The 21,346-nt window shown below is 38.4% G+C and overlaps 1 protein-coding gene and 1 long non-coding RNA gene across 15 annotated transcripts in view; one reads left to right on the forward strand and one right to left on the reverse strand.

Moving 5' to 3' along the window:
• Positions 1-21,346, reverse strand: part of Nlgn1 (neuroligin 1) — an 895,946-nt gene that overhangs the window by 720,536 nt on the left and 154,064 nt on the right. For 3 of the 14 annotated variants that reach the window (XM_052731685.1, XM_052731691.1, XM_052731692.1), the window contains exon 1: positions 2,145-2,459. The exons of the other annotated variants lie outside the window; for them this stretch is intronic. The gene's annotated coding sequence lies outside the window, so the exon portion shown is untranslated. Of the gene's footprint in view, positions 1-2,144; positions 2,460-21,346 lie in introns of those variants that run through there. 14 annotated transcript variants of the gene reach the window in all.
• LOC128106291 (uncharacterized) lies at positions 322-3,318 on the forward strand. Its single transcript, XR_008216650.1, has 2 exons — positions 322-743; positions 2,457-3,318. It is a non-coding gene; the product is annotated as an uncharacterized LOC128106291 (long non-coding RNA).

Consider the following 21,346-nt stretch of genomic DNA (forward strand, 5'->3'; position numbering starts at 1 on the left):
ACAGGAAAAGATTCTCCAGCTACTCTAGAGCTCTGTTAGCTAACTCACCCTCATTGGCAGTCTGAGACACTCAATCATTAGTTCATTGGTTTCAGAATATGTAGATTAATCCTTCAAAGGACTCCCATGTTATATTTCAAATTTTTAATTTACTTTATGTCAATAATTGTAGTCTTTCTGAGTTAGCCTCAAGAGAGAAATATTAGCCCATCTACCACTTAACGTGCTTTATTTATTTGTATTATCAATTAATATTATTCATATTGATTAAATCAGATGTTAAATATTCCTGGGCTGTGTGGCTAGGAGCAGTGGCTAGAATGTACCAACACACAGAACACCCATTCTTCTCCCTCCAAGGCACACAAACCACGTGATGGAGAAGCATGAAAAAGAGGCAGAGCCAGCCCCTGAGGTGGCTGCAGAAAACGAATGCGCTTGTAGAAACTCTTCCTTGTGGATCTTTTATTTTAGAAAGGTTTACTCAAAGCCCACAGAAGCAAGAAACAGCCAAGTTTCCACTTTAAAATTCCTGGGACATAAAAGTTTTCAACTTGGCAACTGAATCTTAAAAATACAAATTTCAAATGCTAGCTTCGGAATTCAATTTAAACACAGAGACAAATCCAGGAGGGAAGTTGGGAAGACTCCTCTTTCCATAGCCAGAACGCATGGAGGACTTGAAGTTTGTCAAATAAATATTGGAGGAGATGAACTCAGATGACACTGAGGCGTGGTCTCTGGTGAGTCCAGACTTTAAGGAGTCTTTAATGTTAAAACTATAGTAGTATCTGCACACATTTCACCCTCTATCAACACAAATCCTGGGGAAATAATGCTTTCTTTGGGAGATTAAAATACACCAGATGCAGCATTTTTTCCTGACAATTACCTATCTTCATTTTATTTCAGAGCATTTGAGTGCTTGATGAAAGCAAATGCATTGGCCTTAAATAGAAAAAGGCCAACTGAAAGACACTGAAGTGTGAAGGGGTGTGAGGGGGTTTCGTCTTTCTAAGCCACCTATAGACACTTCTATACATTCATAAATACTTGCATAGTATATATTATTATCTAAATATAATTTGCTGGAGCTATGTGGACCTCAAACTTGGGCGAGAATAATGTCCTTTTCCGGATTCCAAAGCAACTTTTACTTTCCTAAGTCAATTAATATTTACACATTTGAAAGATTAATTCTAATTACCTCTGGCAAAATCGATTTCCTTCTGAGAGCACAGTTTTTTTTTTTGTTTGTTTTGTTTTTCTTGAGAGCCACAAAATTTCTTTAACTGAAAAAAAAATGTTTTAACCTAAATTCAGCTACAAGAAAATCTCTAGAAACACAAGCGCTCACAGCTCACTGGGAAAGAAAAGCCCAGAGTCAGGAGCAGGGCAAGGCAGGCTGGAATCAGAAATGCAGCTGGCTGCCTGGTGCTTTCGCTAGGCTGGGCCCCGGGCTGAAACGCTGCAAAGAGGCCCATCTAACTCAAGAAAGTTAAGTCTGACTGTATTATGCAAAGTCCTACAAGGAAGTCACGAGATAACCTGTGTGGCAGAATCCCACTTCTTTCTCCTGGATCAGATGCAGTAACTGTAACCCTTTAGTGTCTGAGAGAAGGGGGAAATGGGGAAGGGCACAGAGAAACAGAGGGAGGGAATATCGGAGCTTGTGAATAAGACCATCCTCCCGCTGACCGCATCCCCAGCGAAATTCCTCAGGAAGCTTAGACAGCGGGGGAAACTGGGCCGAGGCAGCGCGACGTGGACCGGAGCTCTCCCCCACCCCTGAGCAGGATTTTCTAAAGCACTGGCTGCCTCCTCTCCTTAAAGTATCCCTAGGAGAAAAATCACCGGTCCAAGAGGGAATCTCACAGCTGAGAGATTTTTTTTCCCCCAAAGCAAAGTTGGGGGGCAGGAGGCTGCTTGGCTTCCTTACTGACGCCACAAAACCCAGGTTTTGAAGCTCGGTGCGGGCGAAGCGGTCGCGATGCCTGGGAGGTGCGCGAGGTGGGCTGCCAGCCTGCTCGCCCCATTTCTCCGGCACCGAGTCCGCAACCCCTCCCGCTCAGTGGTACCCAGACCCTGGTACCCAGACCCGTAGCCCTCTTAGCCCTCTCCCAAGGAAAGAGCCACAAACTTACCCTCGGCAAGACACGTCCACGGAGGGAGCCCCCTCATCTTCCCCCGGTCCTTTCAATTATTCAAGGAGACAGTTTTAACAACACTTCGCCTTCAAATTCAAGCCGAAATGGTCCAAGTATTTACCAGCTGGTAGATGCTTTCTTTTCAACCTCAGGAACTGGGTAATTCTTGTTTCAGAATTCAAGACGCTTCCCTTATTTATTTATTTTTTTTCTTTAAGCAGCCGCAACCCCACTTCCACCTCCCCCTCCCTCTTTATTCACCCACGGACACTTCCTAAACGTGTGGATTGATGCTTTTTTTCTCTCCAGATGCTGCCAGAATCTAGAATCCTGGAGAACCAAAGCCGCATCCGTGTAATTCCGACCATCAGGCAAGAAAATACAAACGACCAAACAACGTTACTTCTTTGAGCTGAGATCAGATAATCCTACTAATCCAATAGATTTATCTCGATTGGAAATTGACCTCAAAAATGAATTCCCAGTGCTGGTTGGTGTCCAGTAGAACGATTCCGTAGCCTTATCCGGGTTACCAAGAGCTGTGGTTTCTTTCTTTCTTTTTTTTTTTAAATAAAATTCTTTTTGGATTCTGGGTGCACTGCTCGCAAAAAAATGCCGAGGACCCTGGTTTTCCCTAATACAGGTTTCTACTCCAAATCCGTGCGGAATGAAAAATGGTACAAAGGTTCCCCTAGTGGCTCCAGGCGATATTGCAGGGATTTCACTTTTTTCCTCCATCGCTTCACCTTTTCCACCCCCACCCCCCACCCAGCTCCCCTGGCTTCTGGGTATAACTTGCTGTTATAGTAGCCAGGGGGTTGAACCCGATTAATACTAGTAGAATAAAACTGCCTAAACACGTAGGGTGGCCTTTGGTTTGCACTGGAAGACTGAAGATCTGTGTTTCTGACTCCTCAGTATTTACATTCTTCCCCGATAGCATTTAGTAGCTAACATGCCAATTTGGAGAATCACTGTGATATCAAAGAAATGTATTTCCTAAATACCAGTAGTCAGTAGTTAGTGTATACACACACACACACACACACACACACACACACACACACACACACACACGCCCGGTCCTAGTCTTCCTGAAATTCGTTGTTTTCAGAAAACTGCTTAACATTTTGTTTCCTTTAAATATGTATGATAAAGGATATTATTTAGATGATGTTTTATCATTTTGAATTTTTAAACAATCTTCAATTACGTGTATTTATTTATTTACCTCTACATATGTATGTGTAAACCTGAACATCCAAGTGCACATGCCCAAGCATATGTGTGAAAGGCGGAGTACAACTTTGAGGAGTTAGTTCTCTCTAGCCTGGGGACCTGGGGGATTTCAGTCAGGTCTTCAGGTTTGGTGTCAGGCACTTTTACCCACTAAGCTCTCTTGCCAGCTCTCATTTTGAAATATTTTTAGATGAATTTTTATTATTTTAGTCATATGTACACATGTGTGCATGTGCTTATGTGTGTGCCACATGTGTGTGTAAGTGCCTACAGAGGGCGGGAGTTGTAACCCATAGAGTGGGCTGTTGTGAGCCATCCAGCATGGCTGCTGAAAACTGAACTTGAGTTCTTTGTAAAAGCAGTAAACACACTCAATTGTGGAATTATTTCTCCACCCCTCAGTGTGGACTTTTGATGTCTGTTCAGAAACGCAGGTTCCAGCCCTCGGAGTCTGCAGTGAAAGGGCAATGCCTAACCATCATGACTCAGGTCTCCATGTTGCTTCCTTGAAACCTTCAGAGTTCAGTGGCCTCTGCATCACTACTGGGAGTTCTGACAGGTTTCAAAGCAAAGGATCAATGCAGTGAAATTCAGGCCTGTTTTGCTAAGCAGTATTCCACATAGTCTCACAAACAATGTCTACCAATAAGCCAGCAATCTTTTTAAAATGAAGATTCTAGGACTTTAGGGCCGAGACTCTCCAATTTTAACAAGCCCTCTGAGAACACTTTGATTATCAAGGGCCTGGTAAAATACAGAAGTTGGATTCTCTTTCATGCTGATGGTTCTGTAGCTGCAAAAACTGGAAAATTTTTCTTAACCGACTAAATAATTAAGCCTTTAAGTGTATGAACTGCTAAAGAGTCAGGGGACACTCCTTCTACCACTGGCTTTGCTGTTAATTGGCTGTGTGACTTTGAGCAGTAACTTTTTGCCTATGGTTAACATATCTATTAAAGTTCAAAATGTATCAACGAATGCACATGGTCCTAGATGGAAGATTCAATATTGTAAATTAATTTGTAATACAAGTATAATAATTATTACAATATAGCTACAGTTTTTCATGGATCCTGAAGAGTTAATTCTGAAATATGTATGCAAAGGCAAAGGGTAAAAGAAAAATTGTTAAAAAAAAGTAAAAATAAAGACCCCAGATCAACATTCATGGAGTGTCAATGTGAACTATTAACTCTTAATCCAGAATGGCTGCAGTTAAGGTTCAGTCACAGAATCTAGTTCAGAGGAATAGGAAAGAACTCCCAGAAATCTTTGCATGCATTTTGGGAACGAGACCAATCCCAGGTGGCATTAGAAAGCAGTGAAGACATATGAACTGTTCAGATGCTGCATCATGATATGAAAAAGAAAAGATTAGATTTTAAATTCTTATCATACCTGAGTTTGTATTTGAGGTAGGGTAAAGGACAAAAACTTAAAAAAAACAGAAAGTACTTCTATATTTCTCATAAATGTATTTTAAACAATATGACAAGTCAAAATAGAGTATGAAGATGAAGAATCACTTGACTGGAGAGAAGTCTCACTGTCCAATAAGCATCTGAAAAGGGCACTCAGAGATCCCTGGTCATTAGAGGAATTCACAGCAAGATGATACGATGACACTTCACAGTAATGAAATTGGCTAAAATCACAAAACTAGTAGCACTGCATAGCGATGATGTGAAGAAACCATGGAGAATAAAACGGTGAAAGTTCAGAAGGTCCAGGAAGCAGCTAAGAAATCGTTAAATATTCTCGCAACCTACAAATTCATCTTTCCATTCTTAGAAATAGTCATTGTAGAATTGCTGAAAAGAACTAAAAAATATAAAGTCGAATTACCTGAGTCAACATGATATTAACTTGCTGTAATAGTACAGAGCATCCCAGAGAAAAATAAAAGTCCCTTTACATACTTGAGTTATCATGGATACATCTCAAAAGTACCACATAGACAAAAACATTGGGTGTTGCCTAAGATGTCTAATAGATATTAATTACTAAGTATTTAAGCATAATGGTACTGGAGAGATGAATCACTGGTTAACACCATTTGCTGCTTCTGAAAAGAAACTGGGTTCCAGTCTCAAAATTCACATGGCAGCTCATAACTATCCCTAACTCCAGCTTCAGAGGATCTGAGGACTTCTTCTGGCCCCCAGGGGCACCAGCCACATGTTGGGGAATATTATTTTGAGGTGTGTTACTTTTGTTTATGTTGTATTTGTTTAACTCTGTGAGGCTGTGGTACTTTGCCTGCCTAAAACACCGGATGGTCTAATAAAGAACTGAACAGCCAATGGTGAGCCAGGAGAAAGGAAAGGCGGGGCTGCCAGGCAGAAAGAATTAATAGAAAGAGAAATCTGTAAAGGGAAAAGAAGTAGCCAGAGAAGGAGGAGGACATCAGTGGCTAGAACCCCAGCTACACAGTGAGCGACAGAATAAGAGTGAAAGTAAGATTACAGAAGGAAGAAAAGAAAAAAGTCCAGAGGCAAAAGGTAGAAGGGGTAATTTAAAGTTAAGGAAAGTTAGCTAGAAACAATCCAAGCTAAGGCCAATCATTTGTAATTAGCAATAAGCCTCCATTTGTGATTTATTTGGGAGCTGGGTGGCAGGCCCCCCAAAAGAGCAAAACCCCAACAACAATCACCTATGTGGTACACAGACATACAAACATACATATATGCTGACAAAAACTTACACACATAAGAAATAAAAATAAATGAATTTTCAAATAATAAATAAATGAATTTTGAAAACATTTAAAAATTAGATCTATTTATCTGGGGAACATACAACCCTAGTTTATTATCTGAGTAAGATAACAAGCAAAACTCAGTGCCAAGATTACCTTTGAGAAGGACTGAGTTAATGGATTTGGCACCAGCACCCTTAGTACCCTCACCTGAATCCATGATACTTTATTTCACATGCTGTATCTTGAAGTACTCTTATATAAATTAATTCTCTACCTTAAATATTTTATTAATATAAAATACTTAGACTAGATAATTTCTATGAACCCTTATAGCATTATAAAAAATTTAATTATAAGTTAAAACTTTCAGAGGAAAATAGCTTAGTGATTTTTGAGTGCAAGGGTAGAAAATCATTTAGTGAAAAATAACATAAATATGAAACATAAGTCAACATAACTATAAAAATACAGTATGAGAGCTCAGAATGTTTTTTACTGAAAATAGATTTTTCTCTGATACAATACATCCCAACCACAGTTTCCCCTCCCTCCACTCCTCCTAATTCCACCCTACTCCCCCTCTCCCCCAGATCCACTTCGCTCTGTTGCTTCCTCTTCAGAAAAGAGCAGAGCTCTAAGAGACAACAGCCAAACAGGACAAAACAAGGTACAACAAGACAAGGCAAAGCCCTCAATAGAGCCTGGACAAGGCAGCCCAACGGGCAGCAAAAGAGCAGGCAGAGGAGTCAGAGATACACCCGGTCCCACTGTTAGAAGTCCCCAATAACACCAAGCCAGCAGCCATAACATATACACAGAGGACCTGGTGCAGACCCATGCAGGCGCATGCTTGCTGCTTCAGTCTCTGTGAGCCCACATGTGCCCCGCTTAGTTGCTTTGGAGCCATGTTCCCCTGATGCACTCCAACCCCTCTGACTCCTACAGTTTCCTCCCCCCTTCCTTCAGGTTCCCTGAGCTCCAAGAGGAGGAACCAGGTGGGAGACCTTCAATTTAGACTCCCTCCAAATAATGCCACGCTGTGGATCTCACCCCCTCCACTCCCACATGCTGCTGGAGGAAGCCTCTCTGATTATGACCACCCAAGGCACCAATCTAGGAGTATAGCAGAATATCATTAGGAATCATATCATTGTTTATTAATTTGTTTGTTTGTTCTTATTTATTTTTTCAAATCATGTTCTACCCTAGGTCTCTGAGCTATCTAGTCTCTGATTTCTGGCCATCCGGGCAGTGTACAGCATGGGCTCGCTCTCATGATGTGGGCCACAAGTTTAACCAAAGTTTGGTTATCAACTTGCACAAGTTCTGAGCCACCACTGCCCCAGTATATCTTGCAGGCAGGACAGATTGTAGGGTGAGGGTTTCATGGCTGATAGGGTGTCCAGGTTTCTCTTTCCATAGCCCATGGAGTACTTTCTCATGCCAAAGAGACTAGAATGCAGGGTAGAAAAAAATGCTACATGCAGGCACCAGCTCCACCTCTCCTAAGTTCAGTGAGCTCTGTCAATGTTGCCCTTGGCAATGGGGGCTTACTGTCAGTTTTTAGTGTCCTATCATCAGCCTGGTTGTTTAGGGACCTCCCCAGGACCTCCTTGGCCAATAACTCAACTGAATATCACCTAGTCCACTGCCAGAAACCTTACCTGACTACAGAAGATGGCCAGTTCAGACTTCCTATCCTCCAATTCTAGGAGTCCTTACTAGGGTCACCCTCACAGAATCTAGGAAATTTCCACTGCACTGGATTTACACTCCATTCCCCAAAAGCCCCCCAATTCCAGCTGTCTCTCCCCACTCTCTTCCTCCATTCTTCCTCCATCTGATCCCTCCCACTCCTGTCCCCACCTATCCCCAGTGCACCCTCAAAACCTATTCTATTTCCCCTTCCCAGGGGATCTATTCATCCCCCCTTGAGACCTCCTTTCAACCTAACCTCTCTGGGTCTGTGGACTGTAGCTTGATTATCATTTTCATTACAGCTAATATCTACTTATAAGGGAATACATACCGTATTTGTCTTTCTGGGTCTCAAGTTACCTCACTCAGGAAGATTTTTTTCTAGTTGCACTCATTTGCCTGCAAAGTTCATAATGCCATTTTTTTAAACAGGTGAGTAACACTTCATTGTGTAAATGTACCACATTTTCTTTATCCATTCTTCAATTGAAGGACATCTAGGTTGTTTTCAGTTCCTGGCTATTATGAATAAAGCCACAGTGAACAGTGATTGGGCAAGTGTCCTTGTGTTAGGATGGAGCATCCTTTGGGTATGTGCCCAAGAGTGGTATACCTGGGTCTTGAGATAGATCTATCACAATTTTCTGAGGAAACACCATATTGATTTCCACACTGACTGTCAAAGTTTACACTCCCACCTGCAGTCGAGGAGTGTTTCCCTTGCTCCATATCCATGCCATAATGAGTTGTCATTTGTGTTATTGTTATTGATCTTAGTGATTTTGACAAGTGTAAGATGGAATCTCAGAGTCATTTTGATTTGCATTTCCCAGATGGCTAAGGATGTTAAGTGTTTCTTTGCTTCTCAGACATTTGAGATTCTTCTATTGAGACATCTCTGTTTAGATATATACCCCATTTTTAAATGGAATTACTTGTTTTTTTAAAACTTAGTTTCTTGAGTTCTTTATATATTTTGGATATTAGACCTCTATCAGATGTGGAGTTGGCAAAAACCTTTCCTTATTCTGTAGGCTGTCTCTTTGTCCTATTGGCACTGTTCTTTGCATTACAGAAGCTTTTCAGTTTCATGAGGTCCCATTTATTTGTTGTTGATAGTGTCTGCACTATCAGTGTTCTGTTCAGAAAGTTGTCTCCTATGCCAATGCATTCAAGGCTGTTCCCCATGTTCTCTTCTATGAGGCTCAGTGTGCCTGGTTTATGTGGAGGTCTTTGATCCACTTGGATTTGAGATTTGCGCAGGGTGATAGATATGGACTGCTGTGGGATGGTCTGTATGTCAAATGTGTTGCTGATTGGTCAATGAATAAATCACTGATTGGCAGTGGCCAGGCAGGAAGTATAGGCGGGACTAACAGAGAGGAAAATTGAGAGAACAGGAAGCTGGGAGGGGAGACACTGCCAGCCGCCATCAGGACAAGGAAGATGTAAAGTACCGGTAAGCCACAAGCCACGTGGCAAGGTATAGATTAATAGAAATGGATTAATTTAAGCTGTAAGAACAGTTAGCAAGAAGCCTGCCACGGCCATACAGTTTGTAACCAATATAAGTCTCTGTGTTTACTTGATCGGGTTTGAGCGGCTTGGGACTGGCGGGTGAGAGAGATTTGTCCTGACTGTGGGCCAGGCAGAAAAACTCTAGCAACAATGGACCTGTTTGCATTCTTCTGCATGCAATTATCCAGATTGATGCATCATTTATTGAAGATGCTTTGTTTTTTTTGCAGTGTGTATTTCTGTCTTTTTAATTAAGAGTCAGGTCTATATAGGTGTGTGAATTTATATCTGGGTCTTCAAGTAGATTCCATTGATCAAGATGTCTGTTTTTACGCCAACACTATGAAATTTTCATTACTATACCTCCATAATACAACTTGAAAAAAGGGATGGTGATACCTTCAGCAGAGAACTCAGAATTTTATTAATGTTCTTTATAGTGATATTTCTAGATCACATTATTTTGGATTTCTAGGAAGTAGAAATACACTTAGAGTTATTTGTTTCTACAATGAGTAATAGAATTTCCAGATTGTAAGCAAAATTCACTATCTAAATAAGGGAGATATGCAGTTGAAATTGGAGGGTAGGGAGAATGTAACACTTAACTAGATCTTTTTTTCATTTTCACTTGATCTCATAAATAGTAACAGGGCCTCTGAAACAGTGTGATGGAAATCAATTGATCATCACCAGTGAATGAGAAAATATAAAAGTCAAAGAAGTTCTAAGCAAAATTACAGCACACACACACAAACAAAATTCTACCCAAACATTTCAAATATGTATGTGAATTCAAATGGAAGATTTGTCCATTTGAAGAATAAGAAATGAAAATCTCATTTCAAGATCAGTTGGCATTGTAGTGTATGACCTCCCAAAGAGAAGACATTGCATATTAGGAACAGTTTTTAAGAGCTAATTTTGCAGGTATGATGAGCAGTATGAGATGCATGCCATCATCTCAGGCTGGGCTTGAGAAAGATGCTAGAGTTAATTGTGAAACAATCAACTTCCACCATTCAGACTTTCTCAGAAATAACTACAGCATTTTGTGATGATGAAACAGTGAGGTGACAATTTAATATCAACAGCAATGGCCGGGAGGAGGAGGGATATGCAATGCTTAGAAAATCTGAAAAAAAGGCTGAAACATTTCCGAGCAACAGCTTATCAAGCCTCCTTGCATGCTGAGAGTAACCCTAAAATCATCACAAGAGCACTTACTTTGTAGAGGCTGACACTGCAGATCCTAAGCAGGCCTTGACCATTGAATTCTTGGTTGTAAATAGCTAGTAGAACTATTTTAGCACTACCATGGCATCCATGCCAAAGAAGTGTTAGATATTGGTACTGAACTGAAGGTTTATTTTCAGTGTTTGAGTTCAAACTGAGCTAGCAATTTAAATTATCCAGTGACAGAGTGACAGGTGAAGTGGGAGGATGCTGCAGAGCGCAAGAAAGAAGGCCAGTGAAGGAATGTGCACCAGATTCCCACAAAGAAGACAGGAATGGACTGGACTTAGTATTTATTCTCTACAAAACAAGTGATAAGGGAATGAATGAGTTCACAGATCAAACAAGGATGTCAACTGATACAAAAAAATATTATCCATATGGGATGAATTTGCTAGTCTCTTTGGAATGCAGAAGTAATAACACAGGAAAGTAAAGAATTATGAAGACCCCAGTGGAGGATGAAAGGCCAGACCTGAGAGCTGCGGCAACTCCTTTTTGACAGTACCACTAAAATGCCAGCCATGAGAAAATCTGTGGTAAGATGACACATCCAACCTTCATTCCTGTACCTAATAAAAAAGTCGCCATTGATTGATTAATGTCAAATGGCTCATGTGAAGAAATGAATATCAAGATATTATTAAAAAAGAGATGACAAGGCTTTGCTGTTATTTTTAATATGAAGGAGTTGTGATGAATAGAATCAGTCGGTATTTTTGTAAATAAGTAAAAATGACATTTATTTTTGAAATTTTCCATACAGTGTATTTTGAGCCTATTCTTTCCCCTCCCCCAAGTCCTGAGAGATCCTCAATCTTTTATGATCAAGTCAGATAGCTTAAGTTCTAGCTACTACCAAACGTTTTAGAATAGTTTGTTCATTGTAAGAAAAGTAAACAGCATTTACATGGAAAACCAGGTTTCTCAAGTAGTCTAGAGGGAAAACATTCCACCGCTTTTCTCAAAAATTTCCCTGTTGTACACTCCTGTCAAGTCATTTAGAGTCAAGACTTGACTCTAAATGAGTGGCATTTGAGAATGCAAAAACACCCAGAATGAAAAGCAGCACAACACTGCAACAGCAGCAGAGGTGGCTCCTTACAGGAAGTCTCCTCGACTGGTGAGGAGCTGTGCACAGTGCATAATCCTGCTTAATTAGAAAAGACTACTTAAAACACTTGACTGATGCGGAATATTTCAGGTATGTACTGAAAGAACACACCTGCTTGGGTGCTAAATATACCAGATGCATTTTTAAGTTTCACCATTGAAGACTGCTAATGCAAACCAAGTCGCAATGATGAAGCCTAGATATTTTAGGATGAGACCACCACGTTGAGAAAGGGAACCTCATTAAGGTTGTTTAAGATGGCAAGGTATGTGTGTGTGTGTGTGTGTGTGTGTGTGTGTGTGTGTGTGTGTGTGTGTGTGTGTGTGCGTTTGGTGGTGGTGGTGGTATTCTCTGAGTCAGGGTCTCATCCTGTATCTTAGGGTCTTGGCTCAAATACACAGTCATGCTCTTGTGTCAACTTTCCTTTCCTGGATGAAACATAGTGTTAAAGGAGTTTGAAGTTGGGAAAAGTTAGAAATCTATCTGGATCTTTCTAAACAAATTTAATAATCATGTTGACAAATTTTAAAATGTTACAAATATTGGTGCCATTGTACTACTACTTAGGAATCTATTTTGTTGCTCGTTGAAACAGCTCTTTTTAAATATTTATAATTAGTACTAATATTTAGCAGATAAAACCATTACTTTTAAACATATACATATTCATCTTTAAAGATTTTACCTGGTAATAGCTAAATTAACATTGCATCTTTGTGAGATAATCCATTGTTTCTAATGTTGGCTTTTGTATACCATTTATGAAACAGGAAAATACTTGCATTGAGTCTCAGAGCACAGGCTGTAATTGTATATGCATACAAATTTGTGTCTGTTCAGTTGTGGGTGAACATGCAAGGGGGTGTCAGAGAACAGTTCTAGGAGTCAACCCTCAGGAATGCCATCTGCCTTATTTTGAGACAGAGTCTCAGTTCTCCAAGTAGAGCAGGCTAGACAGTGTGTCTCAGGTTGCAAGCATAGCCACTATGCCTGGCTCTATTTTTTTTCTTTTGTTTTGTTTTTTAAAATGTTTGTTCTGAGCAAATACAAATGCCTTACCCAGTGAGTCATCTCTTCAGCCCAATCCTGATATTTTAATTCCATAATGCCATGATAGACCTGATCATTGTTTCAGTCCAGAATAAGTTAAATTATAGAAAACCATTGTAAGTACTACTTTAGAAAATCATCTTATTGAATACCACCCATTAGAATGTTCACAAAATATAATAATATTTGTGTTTCCATTATTAGCAAAAATTCCTATGAACTTTGACCTATGAGCAAAGCCTCTGAGAACTGATTTCTGTATTAAGTTGGAAATAATTTCAAGTTACTTCTCAGAAGCAATGCAATCTCTCACAAACAAAGAATGGGTAGTCATCTTCCTCTGGATAGGATATTATGCTAATTAAAAATACACACTACCAAGGTCCTTATTCTTATTCAATGCATGATTTAATAAGCATCATCTATCTGTCTTGAAATATGTAGTTCTACAATTTCCTAAAATTAACAGAAGGCTTTAAAGGGCAGCTAATGAGCAGATCTTCCCTTCTCTACTCCCTTATCTTTGTATCTCTGCCTGTCTTTGAATATAAAACTGCTTAGTTAGATAATTTTTTTATTATTTGCAACAAATTGCAGAATATCAGCAATGGTTAAAAGGGATGAATTTTCCTAAAACCATTGCAATTTGAGTTTATGTCAGCCTTTTGCCCATATGTAAATAAAATTGTATCTAATGACTTGGAAACAAACAATAAAAAAAAATGTCATGAAGTAGAATTGCAAAACCACATGACACTCAGCAGAGACGAAGCTCAGTTTTTGAACTGTCCATCCTAAAGTCTATGTTCTTTAGACTAAATAGCCTGAGTGTTGGTGTTTTTGTTTTGTTTTTTATTTTGTTTCTTCCACAAAATTTCCCAAGCCTCCTGTAGGGATCCACAAGCTAAGAGACTGTGTTTTGATATTTAAGCTGTCATCCTAGCTCCTTATTTCTACATTTTGCTTAGAGGAATGGAGCAACAAGAAGAGGGAACAGTACATTTTTAAAGTATTTGTTTTGTGTATTATGCAAAAATAGTCATATCAACAGAGTTTGAAGTTCTTTATAAATTAGCAATGTTGACAGAATCCTGAAATAGGCAATTACATGTTACTAAACGTCTTTTTGCTATATGATGGTGTGAAAGAACCACTCCTGGTTTATATTGCTTCACAATCCACATCCTCATCACCCCTAGAGAGACCAACTCATCTCCTCAAGGCTCCCACAAGTCATTAAACACTCAGAATATGTTTCAACAGACCCTCAATGAGGAGGAGCTTTGGGTGCTTTTGTACACTCCAAAGGTTTCCTTTTACCACATAGGGAAAGCCAAAGAACACAAATGACTTAACTGAGATCTGTAGGAGGTGGGTAGCACTGATGAATGAGAAGTTGTGCCATGCTGCTTCTGACATCTTACTTTGTCTCTTGCTATTAAAGTTACATTGTTATTAGCACATTTGATTATAATTAAACATTAAATCATAAGCAACAAACAAATACAAAATCAAAATGTTAAATGTAAGTAATATGAATCTTGTAACCATCCATGCATCCTTGGCAATGCCTGGATTCAAACCTCTTGGTGAATGTTACTCCGCACAGCAAAGAATTTTGTGGACCTGACTCAATGAGCGGTGAATTAAGATGAGGTAAAGCATCTCAGTTATTGGCTGAGTCCAATATAATCACAAAGATTTGTACTAGGGGAACACAGAAATACCAGAGTTAGAATGTGATAGCAGAATGAGCAGAAACAAGAGTGAGGAATCTACCCTTGCACCTGTCAGGCAGCACAGAAAGAAGACTCAGTCAATGCAAACAGGCACCTTCTGAGACTCTGAGGAGTCTCTGAAAGGAACATACCTTGACCAGCCCATTGAAGACTTCTGATTTCCTAGACTGTGAGAGACTAAATCTGCCTTACGCCATTAAATTTGTGACCACTCATTCCACCAGGAACTGTAAACTAATGCACTTAATTGAAATATTTAAATTATTGTGGGAATACAGGGCTGGAGAAATGACTTGTTAAGGGAGGAGGGAGGACAGGGGAATCCGTGGCTGATATGTGAAATTAAGTTAATTATAAAATAAAAATATATAAAGAAAGAACCAATTGTTCTTCCAGAGGTCCTTGGTGCCATTCTCAGAAACTGTATGAAGACACACAACCATATATAACTCCAGTATCAAGGGATCTGGTACCCTCCTCTGACCTCCAAAGGCATCAGGCACACTAGTAGTATAAAGACATACATTCAGGAAAAATATCCATAAATAAAGACACCCCATTGTGGGTATAATCAATGTTTCCCACGAAAACTTCATGTGAGCCGTAGGTTCAACAGGAATTTTTCCAAAACAAGTTTTTTGTGATGCAAAAACAAAACCAGAGTCAAGTCAAACAAAATGTAATGATATATTTTATTTAGCCCAATTCATCAATTTTTTTCAACATGCTGTCAGAATCGAACATTATTAATATTTTGAAACATTTACATACAGTGTTTTCAAAATTTAATATCTATAATTCTCTTATATCTTAATTTGGACTAATTCTATTATAAGAACTTAATAGTCATATGGATATAGTAACAACTGTGCTGAAGAGTGCAGCTTGAATGATAAGAAAAAATTTAAAAGATTTAATATATTATTGCATAGGTAATTCTAATGTACGGGAATAAAGATTAAAAACCATAAAAGGTATCTACAGAAATCAGGATAACTATATAGGATATTCGCTGATAACTTGGTCTTTGAAATTATATTCTTAAATGAATAACCAGAGAGCTAAAATATAAAAAACATAAGAGAATCATTACTTAGAGACACTGAATTGGCTGACATTTGTGAAAGATGCTGATGAAAATAGAAAGAAATTTCTCTGGTATTTTCTGAACAAAAACGATAACCAAGTAGCCAAGGACAGAATAAGAATAACATTGCCTGAGGTCAACTACCTAATATGAACAAATGACCAGGAGAAAAGAAAACTATTAAGCCATACCTTGCAATTTCTCCATAGACAAGAGTGATGTTCACACCAGGAAGGCACCAAGTGGTGAGAAGATGATGATAAAGCCGGAAGGGGATTTAAATTAGTTTTAAGATTCCAGGTCCAAGTCTCTTAACCTAATTTAGTACACTAAAAACACTTGGAGATGAGTTCTGGGAACTAATATCAATTATCTGTAAGGTACTGTGGGAAAAGGCCATGGGAGTTATTACGGGTTCTGGCTTTCATACAGGATTCTAGACTCTGAAGTTTACTAATCTTGACATTAACTCAGACTCTGGAGCTGCTTCTCACAGGTGTTCAGAGTAAATAGCAAGTCAGGAAAAATGTGAGAATTCTAAGAGTGGGAGATCAAACATTCCATTTGCATTCTTTCCTCCACTGAAGCTGACACTCTGTAAAGGCCACTCACTCACACTTTCCGGTAGACAGAACTGGTCCAGGTTGGACGACAGCACAGTTAAGCAGAGCCTGCTAGCTGTGAACACCAAGTGCCTATTAACTGTCAAAGATCCTCTCCTATGTGGGTTTTTTTTTTTTTTGGACTAAAGTTTCTGAAGGAATATGGTTTAAGAATGAATATTTCAATTAAGCCAATCACTTAATAACAGAAATTAGAAACCCTGGAAAGAGCCCGTGTTACATTCCAGATTTCAGAGCAGATCATTTAAGCAGCATCTGTTTTAGGAAAATGTTATTTTCAATGACACTTTTCAATCTACTTATAAGTGAGGAAGTTGCTCAAATTCTGTAAACAGCTAGCTTATCCAGCTTATCTGTTCTCAACTACAGTAGAAAAATTAAGGTCTCCTTACACTTACTTTAATGTTATAAAAATTGATTTAATTAAATAACCACATTTTGTTATAAAAATATTTCTTATGATAACCTTTAATCAAATTACAAGAATCTCCCATTATAGAGTACATTTAATAAAAGGTTCAAATTAACTAAATTTATAATAATTAAACCTCAATCTTAATTTCAGCTCATACATTTCAAATGAGTTGTTATGTTATATTGGTGAGACTCTTGTCTTTTCTGACTCATAATACCTGAACATTAGACTATGTCTATCCCTTCTTTTTCCAAATGCATCAAGAGATAAATCAGGAAGCAAATGCAATGGACATGAGTGATATTAACAACAACATAAAAAAATAATGAGTTTGCAGGATAATCTGCCTTGCCTTTGTTCTTAATCCTTGTCCTTCTGTCTTCCTTTGCTTCACTGTTTCAATACATATAAATATGATTATACTATATGTATTAACCACTGAGTAAGTTAAATTAAAAGATCTGAGGATACATTTTCTACTGCAAAGCCTAAAATAGTTACATCCACATTTGCTCTCTATCAGCTAACCTGAAAATATGCAATGATAAAAACAAAAATGATGTAAGATTTGTTTGTTGAGTGTGTCTCCTCTACTAACATTGTAATACATATTTAATTTATTTGTGTTAATATTCATGCATATTCGTATATATTTAAACCATTTTATGTAAAAGTCTTTCAAGCATGAAAAGTATATATGTATTTCTAATTTGGTAATTCAGAAAACTGAACCTGACTGGTAATATTAGTTGACTTGATGCCACTAAATGGTGATCAAACTGAGTGGGTTGAATCCCGAGGTACTTTGTGTTCACCATGAAGGATGGAGTTCTCATCGCTGAAGGTAATTTGGATTGAAGAATTAATGCATGTTTAGGAGTTAATACATATGAAATAGACAGTCAAGATCACTACAAAAACAAGATCACCACCTGCTGGTGGGAGGGCCAATGTCTTGTTGGTAAGCGGAAAGAACACCAGGACTTGGGGTAGCAGTAGCCAGCCTACATCTCATAAGACTTGTGTTGCTTTGTCTGCAAGCAACAGAAGGTGAGGATAACTTTTATACAGCAATTCTATCTATAGATGTATCTGGACTATATACTGAGACAAAGAACCATAAGAGAGGGGCAAACAGTGAGCATGTGCCTTGGAAATAGCAAAATTCTCTTGAGATGAGTTAGCCTATAAAAAAAAAATCTACCCAGACTGCCCCAGGAAGGGTCTCAGTTCATAGTAGGAGAGATTTTTCACTACATTACTTGGGAATGAAGCTTGAAATCATACACAGGACCAACATGGAGAGGTACATGTGGGTACATCATGGGTATGTGATCAGTAGAGAAGGGCAACAAAAGGGTCTAACAGGTTAGGGAAGCAATCACAGAAGATCTGATGAAATGATCCTGTACAGAGAAATGGTAGTGATTGGGAATTGTAGATCCAGATTGTGTTCATGTCTGTGTGGCATTGCAGCCTGCTTCTGGCCTCTCTGCTTTTCACAGACTGTGCTCCAATCCATCTCCTTCACTAATACCAAAACAACTTTAATAATAAATATCTGGTTAAACCTTCTTTGTTTATTCCTGGAAATGGTATTCCTCAGCACAGATGCATTTTGAACTCTCTTAAAAGTGTAGTAAATAGCAGTATTGCCCAACTTTTCCTACATGACCAACGAAAATCAGAATCTCTAGGTTTAGGACCAGGTCACCAATATGCTCCAAAATGTCCAAATAATTCCTTTCTGCATCTGGGTAAAGAGCTCAGTTTTGGAATGTGTAATTCAGACTCTGTAAGATGGTAAAAGTGGTTCTTGAACATGGTCATGTCATCAGAGAGACAAACAGCTTGGGTGACAATTGATCAGATTATTACTTCTGGGTGTTCCTATTTCAGAGGAAGACAGTATTCTCTTTTTGTCTCAGTATGGAAATGGTTATGATGCCTGATTCTCCTCCCCCTCCTCACCTTAACTTAAGAATTATCTTTTGACTCAGACAATGTCTGTGTAATGTCATTGAGAATGACCAGCATTAGCAAGAGAAGGAATATTTTCGTAAATTTTTTATTCTAATACCACCATAGCCCCACCTGGTGTTGCAAGCCTGTAATCCCACCTATTCAAAGAAGCTGAGGCAGGAGAATCTCACATTCAAGACCGGACTGGGCAACTTAGTAAGACCATGTCTCAAAGTCAAAAATAAAGGTGGGCTAGGAATATATCTCTGTGGTAGAATACATGCTTTGCATGACCGAGGCTCTGGGTTCAATCCATGTACTACAAAATAAAAAGTATAAAATAACTCTATCAACAATGAAGCCAGGCTCCTAAACCAGTGGTCTACTGTTTTGTTGGGAACATACTGTGAACAGAGGCCGAGTCTATCATAATTAACACCTGTGCACAGAATGATGAAAAACTCAGGGGAACTTCCTGTGCTCAGGGTGCCATCATGACTCAATGAAGTAGAAAATGACCAAGAATGTTAGCTCTTAAAATTCCAGATTCATCTTGACAAACATGGAGAAAATAGTCCACTTCTGTCTTATTTTAAACTGGGGATTTTGAGTCAAGAAATATGTACAATAAGATGTATAAAATTCCCTCCATTAAATAAGCAGGTCCTTCATTAAAATGACATATCCATTGTATAAATTTTTGATACACAGGCCTATGTTTTAGAACTTGTACAATATATTTCTTAGAAACAAGGATTAACTTATAAAATCCTTTATAAGGCTCACTAAATACTTCATCATATTTAATTTTATTTTACTTATTTTTCTTTAACATTTAATTATTTTACATTACTTGATTAATTTTTGTTTAGGAAAAAACAAACTTTTTGAGGCAGGAAGGACAAAAACCATTTGTTTCCTTTTGATAATTGTAAAACTCACTAAGAGGGAAATGTGCTTCGAGCTGTAGAAATCACACCTCAGATGCCCTGGCCACTCTTTATTAGAGTAATTATTTTCCTTAAATTGGTATGGGATACATAGAAGCCCAGTTGACTTTTGCAACTTTGAAAATAAATCTTATGGAGGTACGTTTTTTTTTTAAGCAATCACATGACATTGTGGCAGGTAATTTGAATAACAGAAAAACTACTTAATAAATACAAAGAAATCGGACACCAAGAATCCTGTCCACATAGGTTCTCTGTCCCCACCAATGGCCTCTTAGGGCTCACTGGACAGTAGTTTAAGAACCACAAACCCTATACAAAGAAGGAATGAAATCAGTGATTTGATCCATCTTAAGCAGTCGGAAGCTCTCCGATTTCTCCGTTCCTAATCCAATCTTCCTGTTCCCTTATGGTGTCTCTAGAGCATGTGGCTGTCATAGCCTCAAGTCCTGCCCCCTTACCAGTCACCTGTCCTTTCAGCTCTCTTCCCTGCTGCCACAGCTTCCCCAAGCACACAAATCTCTGTGTGACTCAGGAACTTTACCATGGCCTTTCTTAATTATTTACCCTCCACACAGCTGCTAATCAGTCTAGAAAGCCTCCTCTTGGGTATCTTCCTTCCCAGCCACACAGCTTCCTATGTCCTGCATCTCTATGAAATCTTATCTTACTACTCTAGGACTCCTTTGATACCACACACCTTATCCCTTCCCCTGTTAGAGCTCCAACTTCAAAACTAGGTCATGGGTAAGTTAATTAGCCTTTTTCCTTATATCTTGTCACATGCAGCTACTAAGAGTAGCCCATTGAAGGGGTGAGCCTCACCTATACTTAAAACTATTGTGAACTTGCTTAGTTGTCCCAGTAAAAACTGTAAAGAAATGCAAGAATGACTGAACAAATTAACGTAAAAGTAATTTTTTATTGTGTGAATGCAGGGCAAAGTAGTACACGTCCATGGAAATGGGCCTCAGTAGAATCTCCTACATCCATTGCATCATATTATCAAAAAGTAGGATGGCTGCCACACTCAGAAGCTCCTGATTCTTGGTTTGTAAACTTCTGTTGCCAAGAGGAAAATGCCATCCAAGGTACCCACATTAAACTGTCATATACTAAACAATTTATTTTCACAAGTTTGAACAGAAATCAAGAATCAGAAAACATTTGGAAAAAAAACAATAACATCAGAAAAAAAACAGCAGATAAGAGGAAAAAATGACTACTCAGGGGAGACCAAAATGTAAAGAAAAATGATAAAATAAAAATTTAATTTATTATCTTTAGGGTGATTGAGAAACATTATTTAAAAAAGTAAACCTAGACTTTCTCAATACAATCTGTAGAAGAATGGAGTACATTGTAGAATCTGAATGTTGAAACAAAAGCAGTTTATAGAAACCTTGTGTAACCAAATCCACATGGCCCATGGCCACCAATCAGTCCATAAAATGAAGAACTAGCAAATAATAAATGGAAGAGACATTTATATAAGGTGAAAGTCCTAGGCTTTTTCTTGGCTTCTTTACTTCTGCAGATTTTAAAGAAAATAATATAATACTTGTAAAATATTGTATTCAATAAACATACATAAGTAACATAATGAATCCCTTGATAGGTTATCTAATCCCAAGTGTTCTGCCCTAAGCATATGTATATATGAGCAACATTAAATGGACTCAGTAGGTTTTACACATATGTGTGTGTGTATGTAAAAGTAAAGAAGTTAAACTAGGTATATAAGGTTATAAACATGCTAATTAACTTGAGTTTTCCATTCCATATGTATATTTATTTCAAAATTCCCTAAATATATATATAACATTTGTGAATTAAAAATAAAAAAAGAAGAGTTTTGATCATCCAT

The sequence above is a fragment of the Peromyscus californicus genome, unplaced genomic scaffold, assembly GCF_007827085.1.
Source record: "Peromyscus californicus insignis strain IS unplaced genomic scaffold, ASM782708v3 Scaffold_9__1_contigs__length_137607984, whole genome shotgun sequence".
NCBI classification, from domain to species: domain Eukaryota; kingdom Metazoa; phylum Chordata; class Mammalia; order Rodentia; family Cricetidae; genus Peromyscus; species Peromyscus californicus.